Raw genomic sequence first — 12,912 nt, forward strand, 5'->3', positions numbered from 1 at the left:
AACTAAAAGCAGCGCCAGTCTTGGCTTAAGCCCACCAAGTAGTGTCCAGGTTGTCCTCTGCTGTACCAAAGAGCCCCCTGCTTATTGCGCAGGCAGAGCCAGTCACCTGGTGCCCAGAGTGACTTTGGGACTGTAGATAAATGCGTGGGCCTGAGGGGTCTGGATGATAGTTTTTACAAAGTCAGTGCAGTTTCTGCCCTTGCCTGCACATATGCACACTGAGAGTAGCCCCACCAGCCCCGTGTCCACTACTCCTGAGTCTTAGGGCACTTCTTCAGTGTGTGTGTGTGTGTATGGGGGGGGGGGGTGCGGGCGGGAGATTTCTGAGCTGCTGAAAGCCCAGAGCTGCGTCTGCTGCTTACTGCTGATCCCTGGGAGTGTCTCAGCAGTAGCACTTGCCCCGCCCTAGGCAGGCCAGAAAGGGTGGGGGCTGGGGATGGAGGGGTCTTCTCTCTCCCAGCCTAGCCACGTCACCCTCTTCCCGCAGGCCAGAAAAGGTGGTGGCTGGGGATGGAGAAGTCCCTTCTCTCCCAGCCCAGCCAAAATCGCACCCTTCCCAGCCTCTTCCCTGGGTCAGGGCTACCTGTCAGTCTTCCCAGAGCCTGAGCACTACGGCTCCTCTGTAATCTGACACTACTCCTCAGTTCAGGAGCCAGTGTAAGTCTCTGGAAGGGCGGGGGTAGGATTGGAAGGGGGGGAGGGGCCCAGGTATGGAGTCTGTGTTCTTTGTCTGCCCCAGGGCCCACTAGCCGCCCTCCCGGCGGGAGAAATCAGCCGTGGGACGCAGGGAAAGAGCCCACCTCCTGCTCTCTGTGCTCTGCGTTCCGCCCTGGCATCCCGTGCGTGCCTGGAACTGCGGGTGCCACCGCGGTTTTCGCTGCCACCGCCGCCACCGCCAGCCGGGACCCCGCCGCAGGCCTGAGCGTTTTCACTCCACTCCCTTCCTTCCTTCCCCTGGTCACCCAATTAGCGCACCTTCAAGTAATCCTTCCACGAGTCTCTTAGCTGTTCTGTGTGATGAGCAAAGAGTTCTTTGATGGGTTAGAGGTCCTGTTTTTAATAAGATCCGGAGGAGAACTCAGAAAGTGCGCCCCGCTGCCGCCATTCCTATGACATCATCCTGTATACACATTTTAAGAAAGGAAAAAACTGTATTAAGATTGTAGTACTCAATATATACCATTAACGAAAGATGAATGCAAGGCACGTTTGACTTCTGCAATTACAAGAGGTGCTCCAAGTGGTACCATCAGTGAATGACGCTAGCATTCACTTGATTAACGCCATCTTTTGAGCGAACGTTGTACTACACATTGGTACGTAATTCAATTCAAGTTTGAAAAATAATACATAGATAATGTCTCTTAAAATGTGTACATTTTTTGGGCACCCGCGGTATGTAAATTTTACAGTGGAGAATCTCAAACATTCACAAGACTATACACATTAGTATAATAAAGCGCCATGACCACCCAGTCACGTGACCACAGTCCATGGCCAGTCCTGTGCCTTCCGCAACCAACCCCAGCCCATGTCATTTTGGAACAAATCCAAGACATCCTTTCGTTTCATCTGCATTTCAGTGTGTATCTCTAAAAGATAAGGACTCTTTTGTAGATATACTGTAACGACAATTTTTTTTTAATGACATGTAAAAAATTAGTCATAAAATAGCCAATTGAAGTTGAAATTTCCAACTATCTCATAAATGTCATAACTTTTTTTTCAGTTTATGTTTTAAGAATCAGAATTCAAGTAAGGTTCACACTTTGCAATTGATTAAAATGAGCTTTTAATCTATAGGTTCTCCCTCCATCTCTCTTCCTTTGCAATTTCTGTGTTGCTCCTTTATCTTTGGAGTAGAAATTTGTATTTTAGAGCACCCTCACGCTGAGTCCTGCCTCCCTTCTGCCATGCAGCCGTGGGCACTGCTGCGGCAGCCGTGGTGTCTCTGTTGCACGAGTCTACAACTAGGTTTTGGTCACGGTCCCTGGAAACTTAGGAAAGAGGGACCCATTGTGAACCTTCAGCACCATCTCTGAGCTGGAAACCTCAGTGTTTGGAAAAACAAAACATAACAAAGAGATTGGGAGCATTGGAATGGCTTCGGTATTTACAAAATGTTTTCCAAAACTTCATCATGTGTAAGATAATGGTGTCGTTTAATTACAGAAATTGCTACTTTTTATCAATGCCCAGACAAACTGCCCGCTTGCAGGATCGAATTTCTGTTTGTGTGCTTACTTGTGGATCGGAACAGTTTTCTCACACTTGCCACATTCATCCTCTGCCAAGATCCGTGACAGCTGGAGGTAGCTTCCCACGGGCCGTGGGACCCCTCATCCTCACACACTGAGTTTTGTCCCCATAGGCATTGCTACGGACCATGGCTACAGAATAAACTGATTACAACTTCCCACTCGGAAGTTCAGGCACATGTGTGTTATCCCAGCTGGCGAAGCCTGACACCGGCAGCACTGACGACACACAGGGAGTCCTCAGGTATCCCCAGGCACCAAAACGAGGAGGGCCGGTCCTCTCCTGCTTTCCCAGAACTGCCCCAGCCTGCCAAGCGGCTGCACACTGCTTCCAGAGGGGTCAGCACAGACCATAGCACACCCCTCAGCTGGCTGGCCCTCCAAAGTTCCCAGATGCCTTTGGCAGAGACTCCAGACTCCTTCCTGGGTCTCCAGGCCCTCCAAGGTGTCCCTGCTTACTGCTCAGCGTTGCCTCTTCCTTCTGCCTCCCCCAGCCCCTGGACACAACTCCATACTCCACACCTCCAGTAGCGAACCTAGTGTGTCTGACACCATACTGAGGACTGTTTTCTAACATTCCTTTATAAGACAAAAGTGTTTTCAGCAATAAACATTAAATGCAACATAGTGGTTGGGAAAACATAACTTTTTTATTCTTTGAGTTTTGTATATATAAGCAAGCAAGCAAAAGCAAATTTTTAATAAAAAATAAATATTACAGCCAAAAAGGAAAAGGTAATAGATTAATTAATTAATTAATTATCTTATAGTTTTTATTTTCAGGTTCTTTATATATGTATATGTATATAAGTATATATGGTCATGGGAGGTGGAGTGCAGCATAAGGTTGGTAGTCAATCGTATTGTAACAGCTGTATAAGTTGTCAGAGGGGTACTAGCTCGGGGGAGGGGGATTATGACTGTGAGGGGTGTAAATGTCTCTTACGTTGCTTTGTACACCTGAAACTAATTTTCAAAAAATGATAAAAATAAAACCCATGGTACATCACCAAAGTTCTAGTGAAATAAAATATATAACTTTAAATATTAATTATTAAACCAAGATTAATAGAATTAATGTTGAAAACATTTAAGAGACTGGTAAGTCTCTTAACTTATTAAGTAGCATACTGAGAAAAATGAAGATAAATGCATGTGGGGGAGAAGGTGGAGGGATTAGAAAGAATAAATTAATAGACTCAATGTAGTCACGGGATGTGAAATACAGTCTGGGGAATATAAGCAACAATGTTGTAAAGATCATGTAGGGCGCCAGATGGGCACTGGACTTATCAGGGGGATCACGTCATAGACGGTGTAGATGCCTGGCCACTGCGCTGTACACCTGAAGCTGAGGTAGAATAATATTGTAGATAACTTTTTAATTACATTGTAGTTTTAAAAAACATTGGCCTGTTGTAGTAATGAATAATATTAGAGGGTGTAGGGAAGATGTCTAAAAAATTTTTGTCTTCATTGGTTGATGTGAGCTTTTGTCTATTAGCTTTTGTCTGTTCCTGTATGTGAGGTGATTTCTGTGCTGTGATCGGGGTTGAGTAAATTCCCCCTTTGATCTCATTCTCCCGAGCAGGGGAGACATGAGATGATGTTTGTTGTTCTGTCTGTGCTGTGAGCTGATGGTTCGCTTAGGGTTAAAGAAATTCTTGATCAGGTGTTGAAAGAATTCCCTCTTTATTCTGTCTGTTTCGCCCACATTAGCAGGTGAAGTGAAGAAGTAACTAAGTTATATCAGGACGACGTGACAGGCACGTTGCCAGGCTTTAGTAGACCTTGGGCTGAAGGTCCCAGCAAGAACAGTAGATATTGTTTATCCAGATGAATTGGCCCTTTGACCGGATGGATAGCATTCATATCAGTAACTGCTGGACCCTCCTGGAACTGGCCATTCCCGGAGGGGGAGGCAGGAACAAGAAACTTGGCTCTGGGGTGCATCTGAGAAAATATATAAGACAGACCTCAGTTGGCAGTACTAATTAATTATTATTTCATCATTTGGTCATTAGTTGTTGGTGATTTCTCATCATTCTAACATTTTGAAGACTTCCAGCAACATGCAGCTTACAACACCAGGGCATGTCCTGACTTCCAGCCGCGAACCTGGTGAGGGCTGGCTGGTTCCCGGCCTCTCCAGTGTTGTTCCCCACGGTTAGCCTTCTTGAGAACTTGTGAGCATCTAGAAAACTTGTATGCAGCTTGCAGCTTACAACATCAGAAGATGTCCTAACTCTAATAACAACAAAGACAACAAGAGCAACATTCTTGGGAACTAGCAAGCAGCGGTGTGGGAGACGCCTGAGTTTCTCTCAGCTGCGGACCTGGCAAGGTTTTGATTTACGACTTTTCCAGTGTTGTTCTCCCCCAGTTTGGTGAGCTTTTGACATCTACTGTAATAGTTACTATCCTATAGAGCTTATTACTGCTTTTGGATACTCCTCACTGACGTTATTTGTGTATTTAGTCAAGTGATTTTTGATCAATAGTAAACATATGCTGGGATCTCTTAAAATTATAAGTATGTGTACTCCTTTGACATGACATTGGTATCGATGTATATAGTTTATTGTTAACCACCTTTATTTTCTGTCATCAGCACATTCTATTAATTGCCCTTGTCTTTCGCTATTGCATATTGCTAAATAACTTGATTAGATATTACTAAATAAATTAATTAGCCCCGTTTTAGCGTATGTTCCTCCTCCTTTTCCTCGCTCGTCATTACAGAGGGTGCTGGACCATTTAGTAAATAAGAACAACAATAAGAAAGAAGAAATATCCATTTTTAACCTAATATTAAAATTTAGTAAAATAGTTCATGTAGAAGGTATGATTTTCACTTAAAAAAGCACATTGTAAGAATATATTGGGGATTTCTGTCACGAATGTTCTGTTTCTTAACCTGGTTCCATGAGGGTTCACTTTGCAAACTTTTCTTAAACTGAACACTTTTCTGTATATGTATAATTTATAATTTATTTTTATAAAAAAAAAAAAGAGGGGCAGCTGGTTAGGTCAGCTGGTTAGCGGTGCTCTCAACAACAAGGTTGCTGTTTCGATCCCCACATGAGCCACTGTGAGCTGCGCCCTCCACAACTAGATTGAAACAACTACTTGACTTGGAGCTGATGGGTCCTGGAAAAACACACTTAAAATAAATAAAAGTTAAAAAAAAAAAAAAGGAAGTACAGAATGCTCTATACAACTTGATGGTGTTTATGCAAATTTTAGGGACATGCCAGTCAATAGTACTTAACCCATCCATGCCTGGTGAGAAAAACAGAAGCTGTTCTAACTATTTCAAGCAGAAAGGATTTAATGAAAATAATTGGTTTACAATGAGTTGAAAGGGATGAACAACAGGAAAAAGGATGTAGTACTCAGACGTCAGGAGGCTGCCTCTGCCCCTAGACTGAAGCCAAGAGCTCACACTTACTGTTGCTCTGCTGGAGGCCCTGCCCCGACCAAGAGTGCAGGAGCCTCTGCTCCTGCTGCTGGGCCAAGTACCACCGATCTGCCAGAGATGGTGCCACAGAAGAAAGAGTTTCCTTCTTTCTCTAGCCTTACAATCTTCCACCAGAGCCTACCAATCCAGCAGGAAAGGGAGAAAGGGAAATGTACTTTGGAAGTGTAGGGGTTCAGAACAAGTCACCCCAAGGTGTGCCTCAGTGGCATGCAGACTGTTTTGAGCTAAAGGCAACCAGGAACCTATAGATTCAAGAGAAACTTCTGCCCCTCCCTTAACTACCTAAAAGAAACTGAATAGGGGCCTTGCCCGTCATAAGAGATTATCAGAGATGACCTTTTTTGACATATCTATAGGGCAGGGCAAACTTCTAATCACTGAACAACTCTTCTTATCCTCCTGCAATGACCTTCTTTCCCTAGGAAGCCCCAAGGTGATCCTTGGCTCACAAGGTGTAAGGAATACAATATATGAAGGTCTGCCTGGGAACATTTGGGGATGTAAACTCTCACAGAGGCTGGGGTACGTGCTTGGCCTTGAAAGGACTGGCTACCCTCCCAAGGACCAAGAAAATGTTTACAGGATGTGGAGCCTGGCCTTCGCTTTGGCGCAGGTGGGCAGAGCTCCGACACATCTAATCTCGTACCAAGGACTGGCCCCGGCTCCTAGCCAGATCCGGGACCAGTTCCTTGTGTTGCTGACACGTATGCTTATTGGCTCCTTGCCGCTGTTGTTAGTGAAGTCCTCAAAACCCCAGAAAACCGAGGCAGGCACAGTTGTTCCCTGGGCCACCTCGGCTGCTGCAAGATATTTCGCCCGTGCTGATGACTCTACTTGACTGGGATTTTGCCCTCGCTGATGAAGGGCCGGTGCTGTTTCTGCGGGTGATGTTTCGCCCGTGCTGATGAAAGGCCATTGCTGTTTCTAGGAGTCTAATTGACTGGGCCCTGGTGGTATGACGAATTGCCTCCTTGCTTGTTAGTGGCATGATGATATATCCCCCTAACTCTGTCTTGTCTACTTACTTTCGCTTTGTAATAAAACTCTTTAACCCCTTCATCCCGGCTTGTGGTGGTGTGTCTTGCGTATCGGGCCTTGAAATTAAGTCTGTGTACAGCAATCGATAATACTTATCGATACACAAGGTCACACATACCTCATTTTCCATTTCTGTCTTTGAACCTCTCATGTATATGCGGTTCCCATGCATTTGCAAGTATTAAATTGGGTTATCTTCTCTTGTCAATCACTCATGTCTATTTGATTATTAGACGGGCTGAAAAAAACTTGAGGGTAAAGTTTTCTCCTACAGAAGCTTCTAGCCCCACGTGACAAAGCAGAGAGCAGAGAAGGGCAGGAATAGAGCTGAGACAGAACCTATATATTCTTTATATAGGAAGGATTCCCACCCAAGTCATGATAGTGATTACAGCCAACTTTATAATAGTTTATTTGTTTAATTTAATAAATCAAAGCGAGTGTTGCATCACTGGAGGTACCCTCAGCTCCTGGGTGGCTGTCCTGCCACACTAGCTGCAGAAGCTTTTACAGCAATGGACAACCCCTGGCTGCACAGAGAACTCTTGGTGATAAGCAGTGAGCCACAACTTTCCCTGAAGACTCTCTTGGGCAGTTCTTGTGGCGAGTGGTGACTGCAGGCCTGAGATGAGTGGTGACCTGCAGGCCTGAGGCAAGTGGTGACTGGCTGCAGTGTTCTCAGGGAGTTTTGTGAAGGGGTCACAGGCCCAGCACTGGTTCAAGAACCAAATCTGCACTAACTTTGTAAAAATCACCACCCACGACCCGTGACTCCACGGGACCCTGGCCCACCCAGCTAGTGCTACATGCTCAGGGACTCTCTCAATACCAGGTTAACTGCCCATGCCTGCACACCTAAAGAGGCTCTTTCAATGATTGAGCCTTATAGGCAGCCAGCAGGAGGCAACAGACCTACAGGGGCCCTGGATCTTTTGCTAAGCTGTCCCAGGCCCCATACTGGTGGCAGCTGGCCTCAGTTTATAGTGAGACCACCCCCACATGCCTCCAGGTCCAGCAACCAACCGCCTGTAGCTTTCTGGCTCCTACCAGGTAGCCCCGGGCCAGTCACGGGCAAAGCTGAAATTGGCCTTCATGGGAGCCCCTCCCAGGAGGAACCAGAAAAAACACACCCAGAGGCCAGCTTCAAACCACACCAAAGTGCTATCTGCTTAGCCCCACAAGCGGCACACCCAAAGGGTGGTCTCAACAGGCACAAGAGCCCATAAGGCCAAAGCCTCCTCTGAGAGGTCAGCCTCCACACAGCTGTTCAGACACTGTGGGCATAGCCAATCCTCACAGTCAGTCAGTCTGGGAGTCAATCCCACCCACTGCTGGGCCAAAAGCATTCAAGGCTCAACAACTACAGGAGAACACACACACAACACACACAAGGGACACTCCTGGAACACATGAACAGGAGATCAGGGAGACTGTGCCATTGGAACACACAGGACACATACTACATAAGGCCACCCAGCAAAGACTGAGAGACATAGATCTACCTAATGCATAGAAGCAAACACAGAGAGGCTGCCAGAATGAAGAAACAAAGAAACATGTCCCAAAGAACAGGAGAAACCTCCAGGAATGGACCTAAATAAAATGGAGGCAACCAACCTACCAGAGACAGAGTTTAGAAGACTGGTTATAAGAATGCTTAAGGAACTTAGTGAAAACTTCAACAAAAAGATGGCAAGCATAAAGAAAGACATAGAAACCACAAGAAAAAAACCAGTCAGAAATAAAGAATACCGTAACCAAAATGAAGAATACAGTAGAAAGAATCAATAGCAGAATAGATAAAGCAGATTTAGAAGACAAGGTAGCAGAAAACACCCAATAGGAACAACAAAAAGAAACAAGAATAAGAAAAAAATGAAGATAATTTAAGGGGCTTCTGGGACAACATCAAGCATAACAACTTCACTTTATGGGGTACCAGAAAGAGAAAAAAGAAAGCAAGAGATTGAGAACCTATTTGAAGAAATAATGACTAAAAACTTTCCTAACCTGGTGAAGGAAATAGATATAGAAGCCCAGGAAGAGCAGAGTCCCAAACTAGATAAACTCAAACAGACCCACACCAAGACACATTATAATTAAAATGGCAAAGGTTAAATACAAAGAGAATCCTAAAAGCAGCAAGAGAAAGGCAACTAGTAATTTAAGGGAGCTCCCATAAGACTATCAGTTGATTTTTCAACATAAACTTTGCAGGTTAGAAGGGAGTGGCAGGAAATATTCAAAGTCATGAAAAGTAAGGGCCTACAACCAAGACTATCTACCTAGCAGGGCTGTCATTTAAAATTGAAGGGCAGATAAAGAACTTCCCAGACAAGAAAAAGCTAAAGGAGTTCATCACCACCAAGTTAGTATTACAGGAAATGTTAAAAGGACTTCTTTAAGCAGAAGAAAGGAGAAAACAAACTAACTAACAAATATCAAAAATATGAATAATAAGATGGCAACAACTATGTACCTATCAAAAATCACTTTAAATGTAAATGGATTAAATGCTCTAATCAAGACATAGCGTGGCTGAATGGATAAGAAAACAAGACCCACACATATTCTGTCTACAAGAAACTCACTTCAGATCAAAAGACACACACAGGCTGAAAGTTAAGGGATGAAGAAAGATATTTCATGCAAATGTAAAGGAGAAAAAATCAGGAACAGCAATACTTACATTGGACAAAACAGACTTTAAAATGAAGACTTTAATAAGAGACAAAGAAGGACATACATAATGATAAAGGGATCCATCCAACAAGAGGATATAATCCTAGTAAACCTGTATGCACCCAACCGGATTTTATCCTGTTGCCTCCCTGTCAGGGATAAACATGTATTAGTGATTTATGTGTGCTCTCATTGGGTAGAGGAATTCCCATGTTGAAGGGCTATAGCCACTGCAGTCACCAAAATACTTCTAGAAAAGATTTTTCCAACTTGGGAAATCCCCACTGAACTTTATAGTGACTGGGGAACCCACTTTACAGGACAAATTCTACTGCAGGTATATGAAGTTTGGCTAATATTGTAACATTTCCACTGCACTTATCATCCCCTCCTGAAACAAGGTGGAATGCGTTTGCTTCACTCCCATCCAACTCTTACCATAAATTCTAGCCTGTATTTCTCCCAGGGCCTTCACGCATATAGTTCTAATTGACTAGAGGAATTCTTCAAAAACAGCCTCCTGAATAGGTGGGAAAAGATGCAAAGCCATAACTGTTTACCAAAGATTTACAGGAACCTCAGGACTGGACTCAGATCAGCCAGGGGCTTTTAAGCCATTTGGAGGCTCTTGAGACCCATCTGAAGCCTGGGCCTCGTCAGACCAGAGAGCGCACCGGAAATCCTCTGTCTCCTGTTGGGGCTTTTATGGCATTTGGAGGCTCTCAAAGATCAATTCATGGCACCAGTTTTGGTGGGAGACCAGGTTCCCCTATCTCCCGTTGGGGGTACTGACGCCATTTGGGGTCTCTCAAGACCCACTTGCCGTATCGCTTTTGGTGGGAGACCAGGTTCTGACCCCCAGCTCCTCACTATTGAGGATTTGGTTCGTGAGTACTCACATTTGGCTTTGGTTTGTCTATAAACCATTTGTTGTTTGTTTGTTTTTCCCTCCTTTCCCTTCTCTGTGTGAATCTTAAGCTAAAAATGGGAGGGGATCTGTGTCTATATGGTCTGAGAGTCCTCGGCATCATATATTGGTTGATTGGTCAAATTATAAACTAATGACAAGAAAAAAAATGGTGTTTTACTGTAATACCATTTGGCCCATATATGTATTAGATTTTGAAGAGAAATGGCCCCTTAACAGTGTAAGGCTTGCGGCGAGATAATGAAGCTAAGAGAGTCAGGTGGGCTGAGAAAGATGAGTGCTTTATTCTGCGCTCCCGGACGGGATTCACCAGTCCGCAGGCGGGGCCAGCGAAGTCTCACCCAGGGTAGAGGGAGGGAGGCATATATGCGATTTTTGGGGTGGGGGTTGGCTGAGTGAGGTGGCAGATGAGCAGCCCCCCCAGCGCAGTTCGGGCGCTAGCGGCTGCATCCGGAGTTGTTTATCGCACCAGTTTCCGTCATGCGAGGAGGGGTCTGACTTGGCTGAGGGGTCTGACTTGGCTCCTGGCCGCTTTGACCATGCCCATAGCTGACCTAACAAACAGGTCTTTGAACTATTACACTGTTGTGCAGTTAGAATTGTTTTGTCAAAGGTGAAGAAAATGGAATGAGGTCCCTCATGTGCAAGCTCTTAGGGTGTTACACACGCAGTCTTGCCCCAGAGCTATGTAAACTCTTCCAGTCTGAGATCAGGACCGTCCGAATTACTGAAGGACATCATGTCCGCTCTCTTTATTGACGGCATGCTAATGGGACTGGATGCGCAGGAAGAAACTAGCACATTGGAGGTGTTGGTAAGGAAGATAAACCATTTAGATCCAAGGGCCTGCCATATCAGTAAGAATTTTACAAGTTCAATGGTCAAGGGTGTGTTGGGATAGTCCATGTAAAGTAAAAGATAAATGATCGCACCTCCTACAATGAAAAAGAAAGCATAACACTTGGTGGGCCTGTCTAGGTTTAGAAGCAGCATGATGGCTGCAAAAACCAGTAATAAGAAAGTGGAATGGGTATGGACTAGTCACCAACTCTGTATTCAGAAACTTGGCAAAAGTGGAGGTCTTATAAGTTTTTTTTTCTAACTCTCAGTGACTTTCAAGATCTTGCAGGTAACCTCAAGGGTAAACACAGCTAACTACTACTGCCTGAGGCTGAGGTAATTGAAGGGGAGGAAAAAAAAGAGAGACACTTTTAAAACCAAGTGTCTGATTCTCAATCCAGACCTCCAGCCTTTTGTTCCAGCCTCTTTGAAACTATTAGGGGGCAATGGTAAGACCTTAAGTCCTCTCTGCAATTGTTAATAGTTATGTTTATATGTATATGAGATTTCAAATGATCTCTGATATCTGTGCTGTGTATGTTTTATATGTAATGTAGTGTTTTTGCCTCTGGATGGTATTACCAGTTTGATATTTGATTGATTTAAAGAACAAGATTGAGCTTATATAAATTAGAAACAAATAATGAAAACTGACCCAAGTACCTTTCAGGATCACATTGTTAGGTCAGCTACGGGCATGGTCAAAGTGGCCAGGAGCCAAAAATACCCCTCTGCCAAGTCAGACCCGTCCCCAGGAGCCAAGTCATGTCCCTCTGCCAAGTCAGACCCCTCCCCGCATGACAGAGACTCAGGCCCCTGGCGTTTCCCAGAAAAAACAGCAGACCGCTGGTGTGATAAGCAACTCCGGACACAGCCGCTCGCGCCCGATCTGCGCTGGGGGGGGGCCTGCTCATCTGCCACCTCACTCAGCCGACCCCCACCCCAAAAACCGCATATATGCCTCCCTCCCTCTATCCTGGGCACGACTTCGCGTCCCTGTCTGCGGGACCGGTGAACCTCGCCCGGGAACACAGAATAAAGCACTCACCTTTCTCAACCCGCCTGACTCATAGCTTCATTATCTCGCCACAAGCCTTACACACATGATCTAAGAAAATATTTGATACTAAGGCTAGTTTAACTTTTTGTTAAATAGACATATCTGTTAAGGTTATTAACATTAGATATGGTATCTTTTGTTTAACCTGAGTTTGCAAAATTAAGTTTATGTTATCTCTGTTACGAAATTTGTCAAGAAAATAGCTTGGGTAATAATTAACTTTGAAATCTCATAGAGTTAAGAACTAATAGAGGTAACTAAAATAAAGGGTTGTTACAAAGTTTTTCAGTAATAATAACGTTATATAGTATATGTATTATATGTGTTTTGTCCCAGGGGTTTCTAATGACAAAACATATATCAGAGTAAGGAAAGTTTTATTGAAGGTCATGCAGAGAAAGAAGACCGCCGTCCCGGGTAATAAGGAAAGAAACTAACTGAGGGTTGTCGGGGCAGTCTTAGAATAGACCACTGCACCTAACTTTAGGTGAGCTTTTTCTCATATAGGAAAGGGTAGGTAAATGTCCTTACAGCAGGAGATGCGACAAATAGACTGAGGTCATTTGACATATGTTGGTTATATAAGTAGTTTCTTTGTGCACATGCTCTTACCCATAATGCATAC

Source organism: Rhinolophus ferrumequinum, chromosome 2, assembly GCF_004115265.2.
Source record: "Rhinolophus ferrumequinum isolate MPI-CBG mRhiFer1 chromosome 2, mRhiFer1_v1.p, whole genome shotgun sequence".
Taxonomy (NCBI): Eukaryota; Metazoa; Chordata; class Mammalia; order Chiroptera; family Rhinolophidae; genus Rhinolophus; species Rhinolophus ferrumequinum.